This window comes from Sorex fumeus, unplaced genomic scaffold, assembly GCF_029834395.1.
Source record: "Sorex fumeus unplaced genomic scaffold, SorFum_2.1 ptg000073l, whole genome shotgun sequence".
Classification (NCBI taxonomy): domain Eukaryota; kingdom Metazoa; phylum Chordata; class Mammalia; order Eulipotyphla; family Soricidae; genus Sorex; species Sorex fumeus.
This window is the reverse complement of record NW_026606130.1, coordinates 18,964,705-18,983,587: the sequence shown is the minus strand read 5'-3', so window position 1 is coordinate 18,983,587 and position 18,883 is coordinate 18,964,705. Positions and strand designations below refer to the sequence as shown.

The window sequence follows — 18,883 nt, the reverse complement described above, 5'->3', positions numbered from 1 at the left end:
CATGGTGATTCAATAAAAAAATTAAAAAACAAAAAAACCAAAATAAGTGCTTTCTTGACCAATTTTTAATAGGGAGCAGAGCTTGGTGCTGGCTGAGAAAGTGGAACAAGGTTCACACTTCACCAACAGGGCTATTTTTTCCCTGGGGACTGTCCCTTCCTTTCTCAATTCATCAGTTCCTCCCTGACACTCTGAGGGTCAGATCACAACTGGAGCAGATTGATTGATCAACTGCATATCTGTGTGCGGATGTATGTGTGGCCACCCCTCTGTAGTCAATTTGTTTGTCTGTCTGTGTGTGGAATATTGGAGTACTAGTGACAGGTAGAAATCAGAAGTAAAATAAATTCTTAGACCTAGACAAGATGCATCATCACTAGAGGTCTGAGTGACATGCAAATCAACAATTTAAAAGGTTTAGGGATTTTTGGATCTTGTTAGATCAGAATTAAACTGAAGGTTTCTAAAACAGAATGTTGATCCTAGCGTATTTTAATGAGAAATTAGGCTGCTTTAAAATTACAGGTACAGAAGCCATCAAAGAAAGCTCTCATATATTCATAAACATTGGCAATTCAAGTATTTTACTACAGTCAGCCTTTTCACACTATACTATTAGTCTGCACAGTACATGAAAATACATGCTGCTATTAAGATAACATTGTTTCATGTAAGTTTTATCACTGGATATCAAATCTGGTCTTTATCTTAAGAGTACTTTATTTACAGATGTGAAGTCCTTACTGTTTCATGGTAATCTTTGTGAGTGTTTTAACCCCATAAAAATCTGTGTTTTTCTAGAAATTAGAATTCCATGGATGAAACTTTTTATTATGTTCTGATTAATTCCCAATACCTAATGTGAACTGAACTATTACCAGGTGTAATATTTGTTGTAAAATCTTTAATTATGAGCATTGTAAAACTTTTTGGACATACATAGAACTGATTTGATGCTTTTGAAAGTGTACTGCAGAGAATAGTTCTGTCATGCTAAGTTAGATGAGTGACTTGATTTCAAATTTCTTGGAAGATGAAGCTATACTAAGTTCAGAAAAATAAGGAAAACTTGTAAGATATGGCTATAAGGAGTAAAGATTTATATTTTAAGTATGAAAGATAATGGATGGAGATATCATCAGTGGGGAAGTGAAAGGAATCCTATTAAGGTGCTTTCAAAATGGAATAAAGATAAGTTACAGGATAGAATGAATGCAAAGAAATGTATAGAAGGTTCGAGGTGTTTTAAGTAAAGAAACTGATCAAACCGGATTGTTGTAAGGAGATCTTTGAATCATATCTGCAGAGCTATTCTAATACTTTTGAGCAAGGCTAGATGGATCATCTGGACTCATGTTACAGTGCTCTTAGGACACTTTAAAAACTTACAGGAGCGGCTGGAGCAATAGCACAACGTGTAGGGCATTTGCCTTGCACGTGGCCGACCCAGGTTCAATTCCCAGCATCCCATATGGTCCCCTGAGCACCACCAGGGGTAATTCCTGAGTGCACAGCCAGGAGTAACCCCTGTGCATCACCGGGTGTAACCCAAAAAGAAAAAAAAAGCTACAGGAAATCAAGGTTTTTCAACATGGGACTAAATTAAACATGATGTTGTTAAACTGTATACTCTATATTATCTACATATTTTAATGCTTCTTTTGATCAGGACCCACAGCAAAATTGTTATGTTGAATTTCATTGTAAAGTGTAATATTTGCTTTTCCCTCCTCTGCATCTTCAGTACAATTTTAATGCTTCATGGAACTATGTTGATTTGCATAAACCCAGTTAGAAGTCTTTGCTCTCTGTAGTAGGGTCTGCCCCTCATACAGACAGAAAAGCCAACTATGGGACCCCAAAGCCCTCTTCTAGGGAAACAGAGTAAAAAAGATTGGCTTAAACACAGGAGCAGGTCAAATAATAATGCAGGTACTGTTATAAGTACCCTAAAAACCCTAGAGGCAGTCGGTCTCAAGGAAGAAATGGAAATAGTCTCTGCTATGAAAAGCAGTGCATCTGCATAACTGACCACAACCTGGACTCTGCACTCATTGTAAAGAAAAACTTGGAAACCAGGATCTCTCCCAAGACTAGAGAAAGGATGGGATGGACTCCTTTCTGCCAGGAAACTCCTACAGAAGGTGAGAGGCCTTAGGCCACCTCCAGCTCATCATATTAACCTGATCTTCACAATGGCCAAGCCTGAGTAACCCTGACACTCTGAGAGGTAAAATATTAGTGCTATTAATGGTGTGTCTAATACTCTGTCTTTAGCCATTGCCCAGAGCCTCTCAATAAATAATGGGGTACCCTGTAGGATAACATTGCTTTGTCCTTTCTCCCTTGCCACAAGGAGCTTAGGTTTATCAGGTTACACTCATCACAGTGCTCCCGAGTCACTTCCATTCCTTTGTTTATCTGTAACCACTTCTCTATGCTCTCTTCCCCAATCAGTTAGTCAGCTTTTCCCCCTAATCAGACTTTTGTTAATTTCGACGTTTGGATCATTCTACGCCACTGAACTTATAAGTTATATATTATCTTTCTCCTCTCCTAGTGTCTTTTGAATAGTTTACTTTAAAGCAATGTCCTTTTTGTATAGATACAGAAAGACAGTTAATATTATGCTTTTGTAACTTGGGATTTAATTGGTTTTGAATGTTATTCACTCCCGGGCATCTGCTTTCTTGACTTAAGCCTCAGTTGCCCTTAGTTACTAGCACCCCAAAAGCAGGGTCCCGACGAGGGACTGAATGGACCCAGGGCAAGTGGTGAGCTACCCTGGCATCGAAATGGGCCAGGCCAAAGTGCCACGATTCTTAACTATACATTAAGAGTTTGATCATAGACAAATGCTGTCATGATCCAAAAGTAACGAGGAGACTAGAATTCTGCTAGGGGTGGGAAAGACAATCTGGCCTGAGCACTGTATTCTGAGATCGAGATGGCACTAGGAGAGCAATTCTATAAGCTTAATGTATCTCTTACTGTGTTCAGACAAAATGATTAATATTATGAATGCTTATTAATATTATGAATGCTTATATGTTTGTTGGACAAGGAGAGGAGAAACACACCCATGGGATTCCACTCTAGGGTGGATCAACCACCTAAATGAGAATCTGTCCTAGAAGCTGCTTTCCCTGAGGGAAAGAACTTTAACCCTATTTATTGTGACCACACCTGTGTGTAAGCCCCAACCCTTCATGGCTTTGGGATTTAACTGGATGGTAAGAGTGGGCTGGGGATCCAGATTCCAGAGCCAGAAGGAGAATGAAGGTGGAACGAGGAGGAGACTGAAGTAGCACGGAGGAGAAAGAAGCAGAGGAGGGAGCAGAGGAGAGAGACAGGAGTGAATGGAGAGGTGATTGGATTAAACTGCAACAAAGACCAACCAGCCTCACCCTCATTTCCTTCCTTTGTCTGCCCATTGCCATCAACCTTCCTGGGGTGGGGGAAACACGTGAGACCACCATGTGAGATACCGCCTCTGCTGGGAAACACGTGAGACTACCGGGAGAGATAGACCGCCTCTGCTGTCTTTTTGAGTTTACCAAGTACCCCAAATGGAGAGTTCTCCAATCTTGCTGTGTTTATGCAAAAGGCAAGCCATGTTTGTTAAGCTATCTGTCAAAACTATGTTTTTATAATGCCCTCTGTAGAAATCACACTCTAGTTCTACAGAGTAATTGAACAAATATATTCCAATGGACCTTATTAAAACTTGGTTTAAAAAGGCTGACCTCCCCACACTGCACCCGCCCTACAGTCAAAACAGTTCTGGCTGGTGAGGCATCGGGACACAACCTCTAACTCAGCATAGAAATTTTACAAGAAGCTGGACACTTCTTGTAAATGACCTATGGCCTGGTTTGTGACCCTACTGTAGGAACTTTAATCCTTAATAATGGTATCTTTTCTTCTCGCATGATGTCTCTTTAAGTTTGTTCGGTAACACATTCAGGCAATATCCCAGGACCAGGACCTTTATCCTTTATCCTTTATCCATACCTGGCTGCCTATGACTTACAACCCCCTCCCCACTGACCCCTTTCCATGAGCTTTTCCCCTTATTCATATCATCCCAAACAACCCTCATCTCAAAACAGCAGAAGTAGCCTGAAACTAACATATCTACTCTTTTTTATTTAAAAAAGGGCAAAATGTTAGGCTGGCCTGGAGATAAACATTTAGAAGCCTGAATTTCCATGGGGGGTGGGGGGTGGGGGGATTTCTGGAAACCAAATCAAAAGACTATCTTTTGGACCTTGGCCCAAGCCAACCAACCCCCACCAGGCAGAAACAGGATCTAGTTGTGAGTTAAGCAGCATTCCAATCCCTGCCCCAAGCCTCCTTTACTTCTATATAATCCCACCCTACATTGCAGGTGGCCATGATATTCATTAGCCCATCTAGAGACTTGTAAGATCAGTCCGGGAGGCTCTGTTCTCAATAAACCCTATTTTAGCCTACTCCCTCCTCTTGTACACTTTCTTCCTTTCCAGGACCTTGTCTCAGATAACCAGTCATTTAAGTGACGAAATTTTATAGAGCACAGAACCAGTACAAAGAGATGTGAGAGATTACAGAAGAAAGGAAATTGAGTCAAACTAGAAAATGGCCTGCTGTTTGAATGAGCTTCCCAACACACTCATGATTCATCAGCAAAGAGTTAAGTACTTCTGGAAAGTTTGAAGTAGATGACTGTTAACTTCTTTTTTTAAGTATTTTTTAAATTTTATTGAATTTTAATTTTATTGAATTGAATTTTAATTTTATTGAATCACCATGAGATAGTTCCAAGCTTTCATGTTTAGGTTACAATCACACAATGATCAAACACCCATCCCTCCACCAGTGCACATCCTCACCACCAATATCCCCGGTATACCACCCACCTTTCCCACTCTCCCTCTGCCTCCGTGGCAGACATGATTCCATAATCTCTCTCTACTTTTGGGCACTATGGTTTGCAATAAAGACACCGAGAGGTTATCATGTTTGGTCTTATATCCACTTTCTGCACACATCTCCCATCCCGACTGATTCATCCAGCCATCTTTTTCTTAGCAATCCTTTCTCTATTCCAGCTGCTTTCTCTCCTTTGCTCATCAGGCAGGCTTCCAGCTATGGAACAATCTATCTGTCCCGTATATCTACTATCCTTAGATGTCAGCCTCATGTTATGTTGTTTTATACTCCACAAATGAGTGCAGTCCTTCTATGTCTGAGATGACTGTTAACTTCTGAGCAATCTATGGCCTAACACTAGTGTAGATAAAGGAGCCAATCTCAGGAATCCCAGTTAAAAGCAATGGGAAAACATGGAACAAAAACAACAGTGATGGCCAAGCAAGTGAAAACAGAGATAGACAAATGGGACTATCTTAAACTAAGAAGCTTCTACACCTCCAAAGAAACAGTGACCAAAATACAAAGACAGTCTACAGAATGGGAAAGGATATTCGCCAAATACACATCTGACAAGGGATTGATATCAAGGATATACAAAGAACTGGTTGAACTCCGCAAGAATAAAACATCCAACCCCATCAATAAAAGGGGTGATGAAATGAACAGAAACTTTCTCAAAGAAGAAATCCGAATGGCTATAAGGCACATGAGAAAATGCTGTACAACATTAATCATCAGGGAGATGTAGAGCAAAACCACAATGAGATATCATTTCACAGCATAGAGACTGGCCCACATCCAAAAGCACAAAAGCAACCAGTGCTGGTGCGGATGTGGCAAGAATGGGAACTTCCTTCACTGCTGGTGGGAATGCCGACTGGTTCAACCCTTTTGGAAAACAGTATGGACGATTCTCAAAAAATGAGAAATTGAGCTCCCATTTGACCGAGCAATACCACTTCTGGGAATATATCCCAGAGAGGCAAAAAGTATAATCGAAGTGACATCTGCAATTGTTTGTTCATTGCAGCACTCTTTAGAAATAGCCAGAAATATTTAGAAATATTTAATATTTAGAAATAGCCATAGATCCTGAAGTCTCTGGAGTAAACTCCTGCATACAAGGCCGTGCAATACCTCCTAACACAACAAACAGCTTAGTAAATTCTTATACAAGGACTTAACAACCCTGCAATCAGATATAACAATATTCATATAAAGTGATTTTCAGATCTATATATTTTATTTTATTTTTTAACTCTTTTTTTATTAGTGAGACATATGAGGTACAGTTGTAGACTTACAAATTTTTGTGCTTGGGTTTCAATTATACAATGGTCAAATGCCCAGCCCTCCACCAGTGCCCATTTCCCACCACCACGGATCCCAGTATCTCTCCCACCCCCCATCCTCCCCATCCCCCCTGCCTCTGTGGCAGGGCATTCCCTTATGTTCAATCTTATTGGGTGTTGTAGTTTTCAAAAGAGGCAATGGGTGACAATAATGTTTGGTCTATAGTCTACTTTCACCATGCTTCTCCCATCCTGGGAGGATCCTCCCAACATCCTTAATTTGGTGTTCCCTTCTCTATCTGAGCTCCCTTTTCCCCTAGCATGTGTGTTTGGCCTCCAAGCCAAGGAGTAAAATTCCTGGTACTAATCTCGGCCATTCTTGGGTGTTGGTCTCCTATTTTGTTACTTTATGTTCCCCAGATGAATGCAATAGAAAGCTATGTCTATCCCTCTATTTCTGAGTCATTATGCTTAACATGATACTTTTCATGTAGGACCACTTGTATGTAAATTTCATGATTTTGTCTTTTCTAACAGCTACATAGTACTCCATTGTGTAGATGTATCAAAGTTTCATTAACCAGTCATCTGTTCTCAGGCACTCAGGTTTTTTCCAGATTCTGACTATTGTAAAGAGTGCTGCAATGAACAAACAAGTGCAGATGTCACTTCGACTATACTTTTTTGCATCTGTGGGATAAATTCCCAGGAGTAGTATTGCTGGGTCAAATGGGAGTTGAATTTATAATTTTTTGAGAATCGTCCATACTGTTTTCGAAAAGGGCTGAATCAGTCGGCATTCCCACCAACAGAAAAGGAGGGTCCCTTTCACACCACAGCCGCGCCAGTACCAGTTGCTTTTGTTCTTGTGGATATGGGCCAGTCTCTGTGGTGTGAAATGATATCTCATTGTGGTTTTGATCTGCATCTCCCTGATGATTAATGATGTGGAGAACTTTCTCATGTGCCTTTTAGCCATTCGGATTTCTTGCTTATGAAAGTTTCTATTCACTTCATCTCCCCATTTTTTGATGGGGTTGGATGTTTTGTTTTTGTGGAGTTCAACCAGTACTTTGTATATCTTTGATATCAATCCTTTGTCGGATGTGTATTTGGCGAATATCCTTTCCCATTCTGTATACTGTCTTTGTATTTTGGTCACTGTTTCTTTGGAGGTGCAGAAGCTTCTTAGTTTAAGATAGTCCCATTTGTCTATGTCTGTTTTCACTCAGTTGGCCAGTGGCGTGACATCTTTGAAGATACCATTAGCTTCGAAGTCATGGAGGGTTTTGCCAAATTTTTCCTCAATATACCTTATGGATTCCGGTCTGATGTTGAAGTCTTTAATCCACTTTGATCTTACTTTTGTACATGGTGTTAGGCAAAGATCTGAGCCCATTTTTTTTGCACGTAGCCGTCCAGTTTTGCCAGCAAAATTTGTTAAAGAGACTTTCTCTGCTCCACTTCACTTTTCTTTCCCCCTGCTCGAAGATTAGATGCTCGTATGCATGGGGGGAAATGTCAGTATATTCAACGCTGTTTCATTGGTCTACAGCTCTGCCCTTGTTCCAGTAGCATGAGGTTTTAATTACTACTGCTTTGTAGTAGAGCTTGAAGGTAGGCAGGTTGATTCCTCCCATTTTCTTTTTCCCAAGAATTGCTTTAGCTATTCGTGGGGGCTTATTGTTCCATATAAATTTCAGGAGTCTTTACTCCATTTCTTTGAAGAATGTCATGGGTATCCTAATAGGGATCGCGTTGAATTTGTACAGTGCTTTGGGAATTATTGCCATTTTGACAATGTTAATTCTCCCGATCCATGAACAGGGGATGTTTTTCCATTTCCTCGTATCCTCTTTTATTTCCTGAAGTAGCACTTTTTAGTTTTCTTTGTACAGGTCCTTTACTTCCTTAGTTAAGCTGATTCCTAGGTACTTGATTTTCTGGGGCACAATTGTAAGTGGTATTGTTTTCTTCATGTCACTTTTTTCTCTTTCACTATTTGCATATAGGAAAGCCATGAATTTTGGGTATTGATTTTATAGCCTGAAGCATTACTATACAAGCCTATAGTTTCTAGGAGTTTCTTAGTAGAGGTTTTAGGGTTCTCTAATTATAGTATCATATCATCTGTGAATAGTGAGAGCTTGATTTCCTTTCCTACCTGGATGCCCTTAAAATCTTTTTCTTGCCTAATTGCTATTGCAAATACTTCCAGTATTATATAGAATAGCAGTGGAGAGAGTGGACATCCTTGTCTCGTCCCTGATCTTAGGGGGAAGGGTCTCAGTTTTTCCCTATTGAGGATGATGCTTGTTGTAGGTTTCTGGTCGATGGCTTTAACTATATTGAGGAAAGTCCCCTTTATTCCCATTTTGGCTATGGTTTTCATCATGAACGGGTGCTGTATCTTGTCAAATGCTTTCTCTCCATCTATTGATATGATCATATGATTTTTATCTTTTCTTTTGTTGATATGATGGATTATGTTGATTGATTTCCGAGTGTTAAACCAGCCTTGCATCCCAGGGATGAATCCTACTTGGTCATGGTATATGATCTTTTTGATGAGTAGCTGAATTCTATTTGCTAGTATTTTGTTGAGAATCTTCGCATCTGTGTTCATCAGCAATATTGGCCTGCAGTTTTCTTTTCTTGTGGTGTATTTGTTTCCTTTTGATAATAGAGAGATATGGGCTTCATAGAAACTGTTTGGGAGAGTTTCCATTTTTTCCATTTCCTGGAAAAGCTTGAGAAGGACTGGCAGTAGGTCCTCTTTAAATGTTTGGAAAAATTTGCTAGTGAATCCATCTGGACGTGGGCTTTTGTTTTTGGGAAGACTTTTGATTACAGTTTCAATTTCGTTGATGTTAATAGGTCTATTCAGATACTCTAGATCCTCTTGATTCAGCTTTGGGAGATTATAGGAGTCCAGGAATTTATCCATTTCTTCTAGGTTCTCTTGTTTCGTGGCATACAGGCTTTCAAAGTAGTCTCTGATGATCTTTTGAATTTCTTTGGTTTCTGTTGTGATATCCCCCTTCTCATTTCTGATTCAGTTTATTAGGGTTCTCTCTCTGCTTCTTTGTGGCTTATCTATCTTGTTTATTTTCTCGAAGAATCAGCTCTTGGTTTCATTGATCTTTTGAATTGTTTCTTTGGTTTCCATGTCATTGATTTCTGCTCTAAGTTTTATGATCTCTTACCTTCTGCCTGATTTAGGCTCTTTCTTTTGATCCTTTTCTAATATATTGAGCTGTGAGTTCAAGTTGTTTCTGTGCATCGTTTCTACAGACCTAAGATATGCTTGCACAGCTATAAATTTTCCCCTTACTACGGCTTTTGCTGCATCCCATAGGTTCTCGTACCTTGTGTCTTCATTCTCATTTATTTCCATGTATCTTTTGTTTCCATCCTTGACTTCGTTCCTGACCCACTCGTTGTTCAGCATTGAGTTGTTTAATTTCGAGGTGTTTGATTTGGTTCTCCGTGTCTGTGTGTGATTCACTTCTAATCTCAGTGCATCATGGTATGAAAAGATGGATACTATTTCTATCTTTTTGATTCTGTTGATCTATGTTTGTGGCCTAGCACATGGTCTATTTTGGAAAATATTCCTTGCGCACTGGAGAAGAATGTGTATTCTTTCTTTTTGGGAGTAAAGCCCTGTATAGGAATATGAGCCCTTTCTCTTCTATTTCTTCTTTTAAAGCCAATGATTCCTTGTTGGGATCTATCCAGATCTTGTTGCTCTATCCAGAAGTGATAAGGCGATGTTGAAGTCTCCAAGTACTACTGTGTTGCTAGCAATGTCCTCCTTAAAATCTGTTAGCAGTTGTTCTAAATATTTTGCTGTTCTTCAGTAGCTGCGTATACATTTAAGAGTGTGATTTCTTCCTGTTGTACATATCCTTTGATGAAGAGAAAAGAGCCTTCACTGTCCCTTCTATTCTTTTTCAAGGTGAAATTCATGTTGTCGTATACTAGTAAGGCCACCCCAGCTTTTTTGAGAGAGCTGTTTGCTTGCAGGATTGTTTTTCATACTTTGACTTTGAGTCTGTGTTTGCTCTGAGTGTTGAGATGAGTTTCTTGTAGGCAGCAGAATGTTGGGTTCTGTCTCTGTATCCATTTTGCCACTCTGTGTCTTTTAATTGGTGAATTTAGACTGTTGACATTGAGAGAGATTATTGTTATGGGGTTTTGTGTCATGTTTCTGTAAGGGTGTGTTGTGGTTGTAGGGTTTGTCTTGTCTTATAGTAGCCCCTTTAGGCCTTGTTTTAGGTTTGGTTTTGAGTCTATGAAGTTCCTGAGCTGCTGTTTACCTAGAAAATAGTGTACCGTTCCTTCAATTTTGAGTGAGAGTTTAGCCGGGTAGAGTATTCTTGGTGAAGCATTCATTTCGGTAAGTTTTTTCACTATATCTCGCCACTGCCTTTGGGCTTGGAGGGTTTCGTCTGATAGGTCTCCTGTGAATCTAAGGGGTGCTCCTTTGTATGTGATATCCTTCTTTGCCCTGCTGCTTGTAGTATTGTGTCTCTATGAGCAGCATCAATCATTCTAACTATAATATGTCTTGGAGTGTTTTTGTTAGGATCTCTTTTAGCTGGCACCCTTTGGGCTTCTTGAATATGAATGGCGGCATTGTGGAGCTCTGGGAATTTTTAGGCTATGATTTGTTTAAGCATGGTTTTTTCATTGGGATTGTTTCCCTGAGCTTCTGGTAGTCCAATGATTCTAATGTTGTTTCTTTTGGAATTGTCTCCTAGGACTCTGATTCTCTGTAGAGCTATTTTGAGGTTTTTTGCCACTGTTTGTTGTTGCCTGTTGGGTTGTTGCAGCTGATCTTCTAGCTCACTGATTCTCTCCTCTGCTGTGGTCACTCTATTTTTGAGGGCACATACTGAGTTTTTGATTTCATCTATGGAATCTTTGATTCGTTCCATTTCTGTGTGTAGCTTTCCAATTTCTGCTCTCATTTCTTCCTGTATTTTGTCGATTGTGCGATTGTTTCTTTTATGTCCTCTTTCAATTTAGTGGATATCTGTCTGTTTCATTGAGTTGATTGAACATCTTGATGACTTCATATCTGAATTCTTTGTCAGAGAGGTCCCTTAGGTGGCTAGCACTTACTGAGGCTTCTGGACTTGTTTCATCGTCCTCTCCCTGCGGCGGGGATTTGCGTTGTTTCTTCATGTTGGTATGTGGGTATAGGGAGTAAATTTTTTGGTGTGAGTAAGCTACCTGGGGCCCACTTCTAAAAGCCATGTCCACTTCTAAAGTGGCCACATCCCCACGGATACCTGGTGTGTGTCTGTGGTGCAAAGACTGGATGGGGAGGAGACCGGTGGAGCAGCGTTGGGGGCGGGCGGTGGGAAGGGGCTCAGGTCCGCTTTTGTTCTGAGTCCGAGAGGACACCTGGGCCTTTGCAGGGTGGAAGCCAAGTCATGGAACCAACTGCCGGTGGGCAGACTGACCTGATGTGTAGGATACCGGCGGAGCAGAGTTGGGGGTGGGGGGGCGGGAAGAGGCTCAGGTCCACTTTTGTTCCCTGGTCCGAGAGGATGCCTGGGCCTTTGCAGGCTGGAAGCCAAGTCCTGGAACCGACTGCTGGCGGGCAGACTGACCTGATGGGGAGGAGACCAGCAGAGCAGCTTTGGGGGCTGGCGGTGAGAAGGGGCTCGGGTCCGCTTTTGTTCCCTGGTCCGAGAGGACGCCTGGGCCTTTACAGGCTGGAAGCCAAGTCCCGGAACCGACTGCCAGCGGGCAGACTGACCTGATGGGGAGGAGACCGGCGGAGCAGCGTTGGGGGCGGGGGCGGGAAGGGGCTCAGGTCCGCTTTTTCCAGATCTACTTATTTTAATATTGCAACAATGTTATCTAATCAATTTTATTTTTTTTCAATATTAAATCTTTTAATGGACTACAAAGGAGTTCTTTCAAGTAATGGAGAATCGGATCATACTTTTTTTTTCTTTTTCTGGGTTTGACCCAGAGATGCACGGGGGTTACTCCTGACTCTGCACCTAGGAATTACTCCTGGCAGTGCTCAGGGGACCATATGTAATGCTGGGACTAGAACCCGGGTTGGCCGCGTGCAAGGCAAATACCCTACCCAGTGTGCTATTGCTCCAGCCCCTGAATCGTACTTTTTAGTAGTTAATCTGATAATTCCTTTCAGTAGGTGGTGAGTTTGAGAAAATGATAGGGCTGAGAAAAAATAAATCAACACATTTGTCTTATGCCCGGTACCTAATCAATTTTAATTTAGAATTTTATCAAGTCTTAGCATTTTTCTACATTACAATAAATTTAAAAAATAAAAAGAAATCACATAACACTGTTTCATGAAATAAAAGAGGACATAACAAAATTGGAACATATCCCCTGCTCATGGATTTGGAAGAATAATATCATTAAAGTAGTAATAGTACCAAAGAACTGTACAGATTCAATGGAGTCTGTATAATGATATCCATTTTAGTTTTCAAAGAAATATATCAAACATTCCTGAAAGTCATGTGGAACAATAAACTTTCTCCTAAAAGCTAAAGTAATTTGTAGAAAGAATAAGATAGGATACTTCACTTTCCCCAACTTAAAACTATACTACAAAGTGGCAGTAATTAAAATAGCATAGTATTGGAATAAAGTCAAACCCTCAGATGCATGTAATGAGTTCGATTACCTAAAACAGACTCTTAGGTTTATCATCAATTTATCTTTGATAAATGAGCAAGAAATATAAAGTGTAACAAGAAAAGCTTCTTCAACAAGTGATATCGTGAAAATTTGTTAGTTATAATCCAAAAAGTAAATTCAAACCTGTTTCTAATGAAATGGAGGAAAACATAGGCAGAACTCTCCATGACATTGAAGCTAAAGGTATCTTCAAGGATGAAACACCACTGAGCAAGCAAGAAATGATAAACAAATGGGACTACATTAAATTAAGGGGCTTCTGCACATCAAAGGAAATGACCAGGATACAAAGACAGCTCACAGAATGGGAGAAATTATTTACCCAATACTCACATGATCAGGGTTAATATCCAAGATATGTAAGGCACTGGTAGAAAATTACAAGAAATAAATCAGGGAGAAGAGATGAACAGAAACTTCCTTAAAGAAAAAAGAAAAAATGACCAAAAGGCACATGAAAAAAATGCTCTTCACTAATCATCATAAAGATACAAATCAAAACAACAATGACATATCACTTCATGCCACAGATACTGGCACACATCAAAAAGAACAGGAACAACCAGTGCTAGCATGAATGGAAGAAGACAGTGACTCTTATTCACTGCTAATGGGAATGCTGATCAGTCCAGCCTTTTTTGAAAAGAGTATGAACATTCCTCAAAAAACTAGAAACAGAGCTTCTGTAAGACTCAGCAATACTGCTCCTGGGAATATACCCGAAGGCCCCAAAAACACAAAGCAGAAAAGTCATCTGCACTCCTTTGTTCATTGCAGCACTATTCACAATTGACATAATCTGCAAACAACCCAAATATCCAAGAACACACAAATGGGTACACAATGGAATACTATGCAGCAATTAGGAAAAATTAAGTCATGAAATCTTCTTCTACATGAATGGACATGGAAAGTATCATGCTGAGTGAAATGAGTCAGAGGGAGCAGGACAGATAATGAATAATTACACTCATTAGCAGGGTATTCAAAAAACATAGTGTGAAATGTAAATTTATTAAGAGGGATGCATGGCCTGTGTGCCAAAGGTGGAGGGTAGGCTTTGTACTCTAGACAATCCTTACCCAGGAAATTTTTTGTTTTGTTTTTGGGCCACACCCAGCGATCCTCAGGAGTTACTCCTGATTCTGTACTCAGGAATCACTTCTGGCAGTGCTCAGGGGATACTACATGCCTGACCTTCGCCAAACCTTCACCCAGGTAATTTTTAGTAGTTGTGGGAACAGGATCAGTTGGCTGTGTTTATTTTTATGCCACTGAGTGAAAATTCTGTTTTCTATTCTTTGGAATGATGAGTTTGCGACGTTCTGAGAATAAGTATTTTTAAAAATAATCAAAGAAGGGGCCAAGAGATAGTACAGTGGGCTGACTGCACATTACTTGCACATGGCCATCCTGGGTTCAATTAATGGGCGTCTACATGGATCCCTGAGAGCTTCCAGAAATTATCCTTGTGCACAAAGCCAGGAGTAAGCCCTGATCATTGCTGAGTCTGTCTCCCCAAAAAATAAATAAATAAATATATAAAGAGATGCTATCAATTAGTAGAGTATATTGGTAAGTCATACATTCTATACAACATTTTTTATGAAGGAGTACTGCTATTTATTCAGCCACTGATTAGCTGATTGAATCTGGCATGAACTCCACATTACTTTTTTTCATAATTTTATTTATTTTTCTTCTTATATTTATTTATTGAATCACTGTGGGAAAAGTTACTAAGCTTTCAGGTTTAAGTCTCGGTTATACAATGATCAAACACCTCTCCCTTCACCAGTACTCAGTTTTCACCACCAAGAACCCCAATATACCCCCTTCCAACCCCTCCCAATGCCTGTTAGGCAGATGATTTCCACTTAACTCTTCTCTACATTGATTACATTCATTATTATGACAAAAGATGCACCATTATTGTTTAGAATTCCCCCCCAACAATCAGAATTGCTGAAAAGGCATTGTGAAATACTATGTTTTCTATAGCTGGTTATGAGAATCATATAATCTCGTGTGGCCACAATAGCGGCTTCGCGATTTTGGATTTCTGCAAAGAGCCAGATAATTACGAGATTGGTCTCAGTACTTCTGGTATTATGGCTGTGCCAGATAGCCGCTCGTGGGGGGCAACTCATTACCTTGGTAGGGCATGAAGGACAAGCCAGTACCGACCCCCTTCTCATGAGACTGCAGTTGCCCTGTCACCGTCAGCTCGTACCTGGCTTTTCTATAAGCTCTGAGGCGGTGGCCACCTTGCTGCCAAGGGGGATAAAGGCAGAAAGGAGCAACACCTTTCCCTCCCTGGGAGGCATGGCGCTGTAGTTTAACAAATGGTCCATTCACTTTTCTGCCGCAAGCTGCCGGGCTCTGAATTAAATCCTTTTGCCTCTGGAGCCATGACCATGCCAAAGAGCCACTTGTGGGGGGCAACTCGTGACCTCGGTAGGGCATGAAGGACGAGCCGGTACTGCCCCACCTTCCCATCGGACTGCAGTTGCCCAGTCACCACCGGCTCATACCTGGTTTTTCAATAAGCTCTGAGGCAGCGGCCACCTTGTATGCGGTCCAGATGCATTTCTGCCAAAAGTCTTTGGGTTCCGAGATTCGTTTCTGAGTCTCTGGGATCATGGCCATTAAGCAGTTTGATCAGGAACCAGAGAGGCCATGCCTCCAATTATATAGCTGAGCCGGAGGTAGTTTGTGGGTGTGTCTCCCACATACCTTTTTAAAAATTTTTTTATTAGTGAAACACCATGAGGTACAATTATACACTTACAAATTTTTGTGCTTGGGTTTCAGTTATACAATGATCAAGTACCCATCCCTCTACCAGCGCCCATCCTCCACCACCAGGAATGGCCGAGATTAGTATCAGGAATTTTTCTCCATGACTTGAAGGCCAGCCACATGTGCTAGGGAAAAAGGAAGCTCAGATAGAGAAGGGAGCAACAAATAAAGGGCGTTGGGAGGATCCTCCCAGGATGGGAGAAGCGTGCTAAAAGTAGACTATAGACCAAACATGATTGCCACTCAATGCCTCTCTTGAAAACCATACCTAACTTTTGACCATTTACTTTCTTGGTAAACTTTGTCCCAAGTTTTAGGGGTCTGGCCAAAGGCACAGCACCAATTTTGGGGTATCTGAAAAATCTGACAGTGACATCAGGCTGCTGATGCACTCGCCTCACAGGTACAGACTGACCTGCTGGTGGCACCATACTCCCGCACATTCTATACAATATTTTTATAAAATATAGAAAAATAACTTGAAAAGCTCAACCACACGAAACTCACCACTTATCTTTTTAAAAGATAAAGAATGTTACCTTTTGGGTCAAGAGGGAAAAATACATAGGATCTTTCTGTTATTTCTTCAATTACATTAATGTCTTAATTAAATTTCTTTGATTACCATTTCCAAAATTTAACTACAAATGAAACAGAATTTCAAAAGGTAAGCTACTTGAATAAGCATTTTATAAATAAGCATAAAAATGTTTAAAAACTCAAAAAATTAGAAGAATAAAATTAAATCATGACATTATACTACCATATACCTTTTAGCTGGGCTAAAATAAAATACCAATATCAGGTGACAAAGAGCATTCAGAGCATTCAGAAAGATTCATAGATTGCTCATGTAAGTAGAAAATGATATATTTGGCAAAATATTCTGGTAGTTCCTTACATTTTAAAATGCACATACCATATGACACAACAATCTTACTTCCGGGTTTGTTACCCAAGTAAACTCAATACTTACATTCACCAAAAATAAGCTGTAGGGGTCAGGGAGATATGGTAGAGTCCTTGCCTTGCCTGCAGAGGACCCGGTTTTAAGCTCTAGCATCCCATATGGTCCTCTGAGCCTCACCACAAGTTTCCCCTGAGCAGAATAAGTTCTGAGCACAGCTGGGTGTGGCCCCCAAACCAAAATAAAATAAAATTTTATAAATCTGTACATAAATATTTACAGAAGTTTTATTTGTTAAACTCAACTCTGAACACAGTCCTTCAATAGGTAACTTAACAAACTTCTGGTACACTTATACTGTAGCACTGTCCTCCCCTCCTCACTGTTCATCGATTTGCTAGAGTGGGCACCAGTAACGTCTCCATTGTGAGACTTGTTGTTACTGTTTGTGACATATCGAATACGCCACGGGGAGCTTGCCAGGCTCTGCCGTGTGGGTGGGATATTCTTAGTAGTTTTCTGGGCTCTCCAAGAGTGGTGGCGGAATCAAACCCCGGTTGGTCATGTGCAAGGCAAATGCCCGACCCGCTGTGCTACCGCTCCAGCCCACACTTGTACTATTCATACTGGTCAATTATGAAACACAAACTATGGAAGTCACAAAATTTCCATTGCCAACAGACCACATAGTTGTCATAGCATCATAGCATCATAGCCTTTTTATAACAGCTTAAAATCATCTTCTTTATCATGTTTCTTGATACTAAAATTTTCCTTTGTCTTAGTTTCATGTAAAGGCCCTCCTGTTGATCATGGATTTGCTCGAGCAGGCCCAGTAACGTCTCCATTGGAGACTCTGCTGTTACTGTGTTTGGCATGTGGGCGAGATACTCTCGGTAGCTTGCCAGGCTCTCCAAGAGGGGCGGAAGAATTGAACTCGGATCGGCCATGTTGGCTGCGTGCAAGGCAAACGCCCTACCGCTGTGCTATCACATGCACGGCAGAGCCTGGCAAGCTCCCCGTGACGTATTCGATATGCCAAACACAGTAACAACAAAGTCTCCAATGGAGACGTTACTGGGCCCGCTAGAGCAAATCGATGATCAATGGGAGGGCCTGGGGCCTTTACTTAGTTTCATGATGTTTTAGTTTATAATGGCCCCAAGTGTGTAAAATGTACTGCTAAAGCTGAGTTTGCACAATAATGCATTTCTTAGATCATATCATATCCTTTGCTAAGAGTCACATGACTATACAACATAAAAAATGAATAATGACAAGATAGTGTTCTGATTCAAACAAGTCAGTCTGAAAAGCCACATTTAAAAAACGAAATCCCATACTTCTATGGATGATTGGAAGATGTAGTGTTAAGTGATGATACTTATATTTTTATTGTTATGCAACTGCTTGACATTAAGTTTTTAATTGCCATGGCACCACTCCATTCGGATTTTTATTTGAAATAAATACATTGACAGCTATATAGCTAAAGAGTCCATTCTGTACTATTCAAGAAGTTCCCCTTTAATAAAATTCAGGTTTACCAAGATAACTGATCATCTGAGTGAACCATACTTAAGGAACACTGCTTTTCTCCCTGCCAGCATTTTTTTTGGTGGGGGTCTACCCCATGGGTGCTCAGGGGCCTGGAGTTACTCCCTTAATACTAAGTCTAGTATTACAAACTAATCCATGGTTTGGGACTAAAACACAGTGGTCCTGGGGCCTACCAGGGCTACACAAAGCAGATCTGGGGGAAATCATACAGTAGAAGGGATAGAATGTAGGATCTTGCATATGCGAAGAAGGTGCTTCTCCATTTGAGCTATGTATTGAGTCCCTCCTTGCACATTAACACCAGCTCTAATTTTTAAAATTTACTAGTGAGTTATCCCACCCAAACCCGAAAGACTTTCCGTGCTCAATACCAATAAAGTCAAAATCTAGGTTCGCTAACTCCTTTCCCCATCTTCCACCTTTTCACTTACCCTACCTCTGTGCCCTCTCCATGTGGCAGTGGGTATGCTATGTATCCTCCAGTATCTGTTAGTAATATAAAAAAAAGAAACACCATAGCAAACGAAGAGTGACCCACTGGAAGCAACACAACTAGGGTGTGGACGTCCTGACAAGCACCACCATAAAGTCTGTGTGCAACTCCCAGTCTCAACAATAATGAAGGGAGGTAAATAAATAAATAAGAAGGAAGGAATAAAAAAATAAGATTATCTTTGTTAGCAAAGAACTCTAAATACTAGACCAG

At 40.6% G+C, this 18,883-nt stretch overlaps 1 protein-coding gene across 1 annotated transcript in view; it reads right to left on the bottom strand.

Moving 5' to 3' along the window:
- The window catches only part of WNK3 (WNK lysine deficient protein kinase 3), a 298,017-nt gene that overhangs the window by 25,991 nt on the left and 253,143 nt on the right, over nt 1–18,883 (bottom strand). The gene's annotated exons all lie outside the window — the stretch shown is intronic.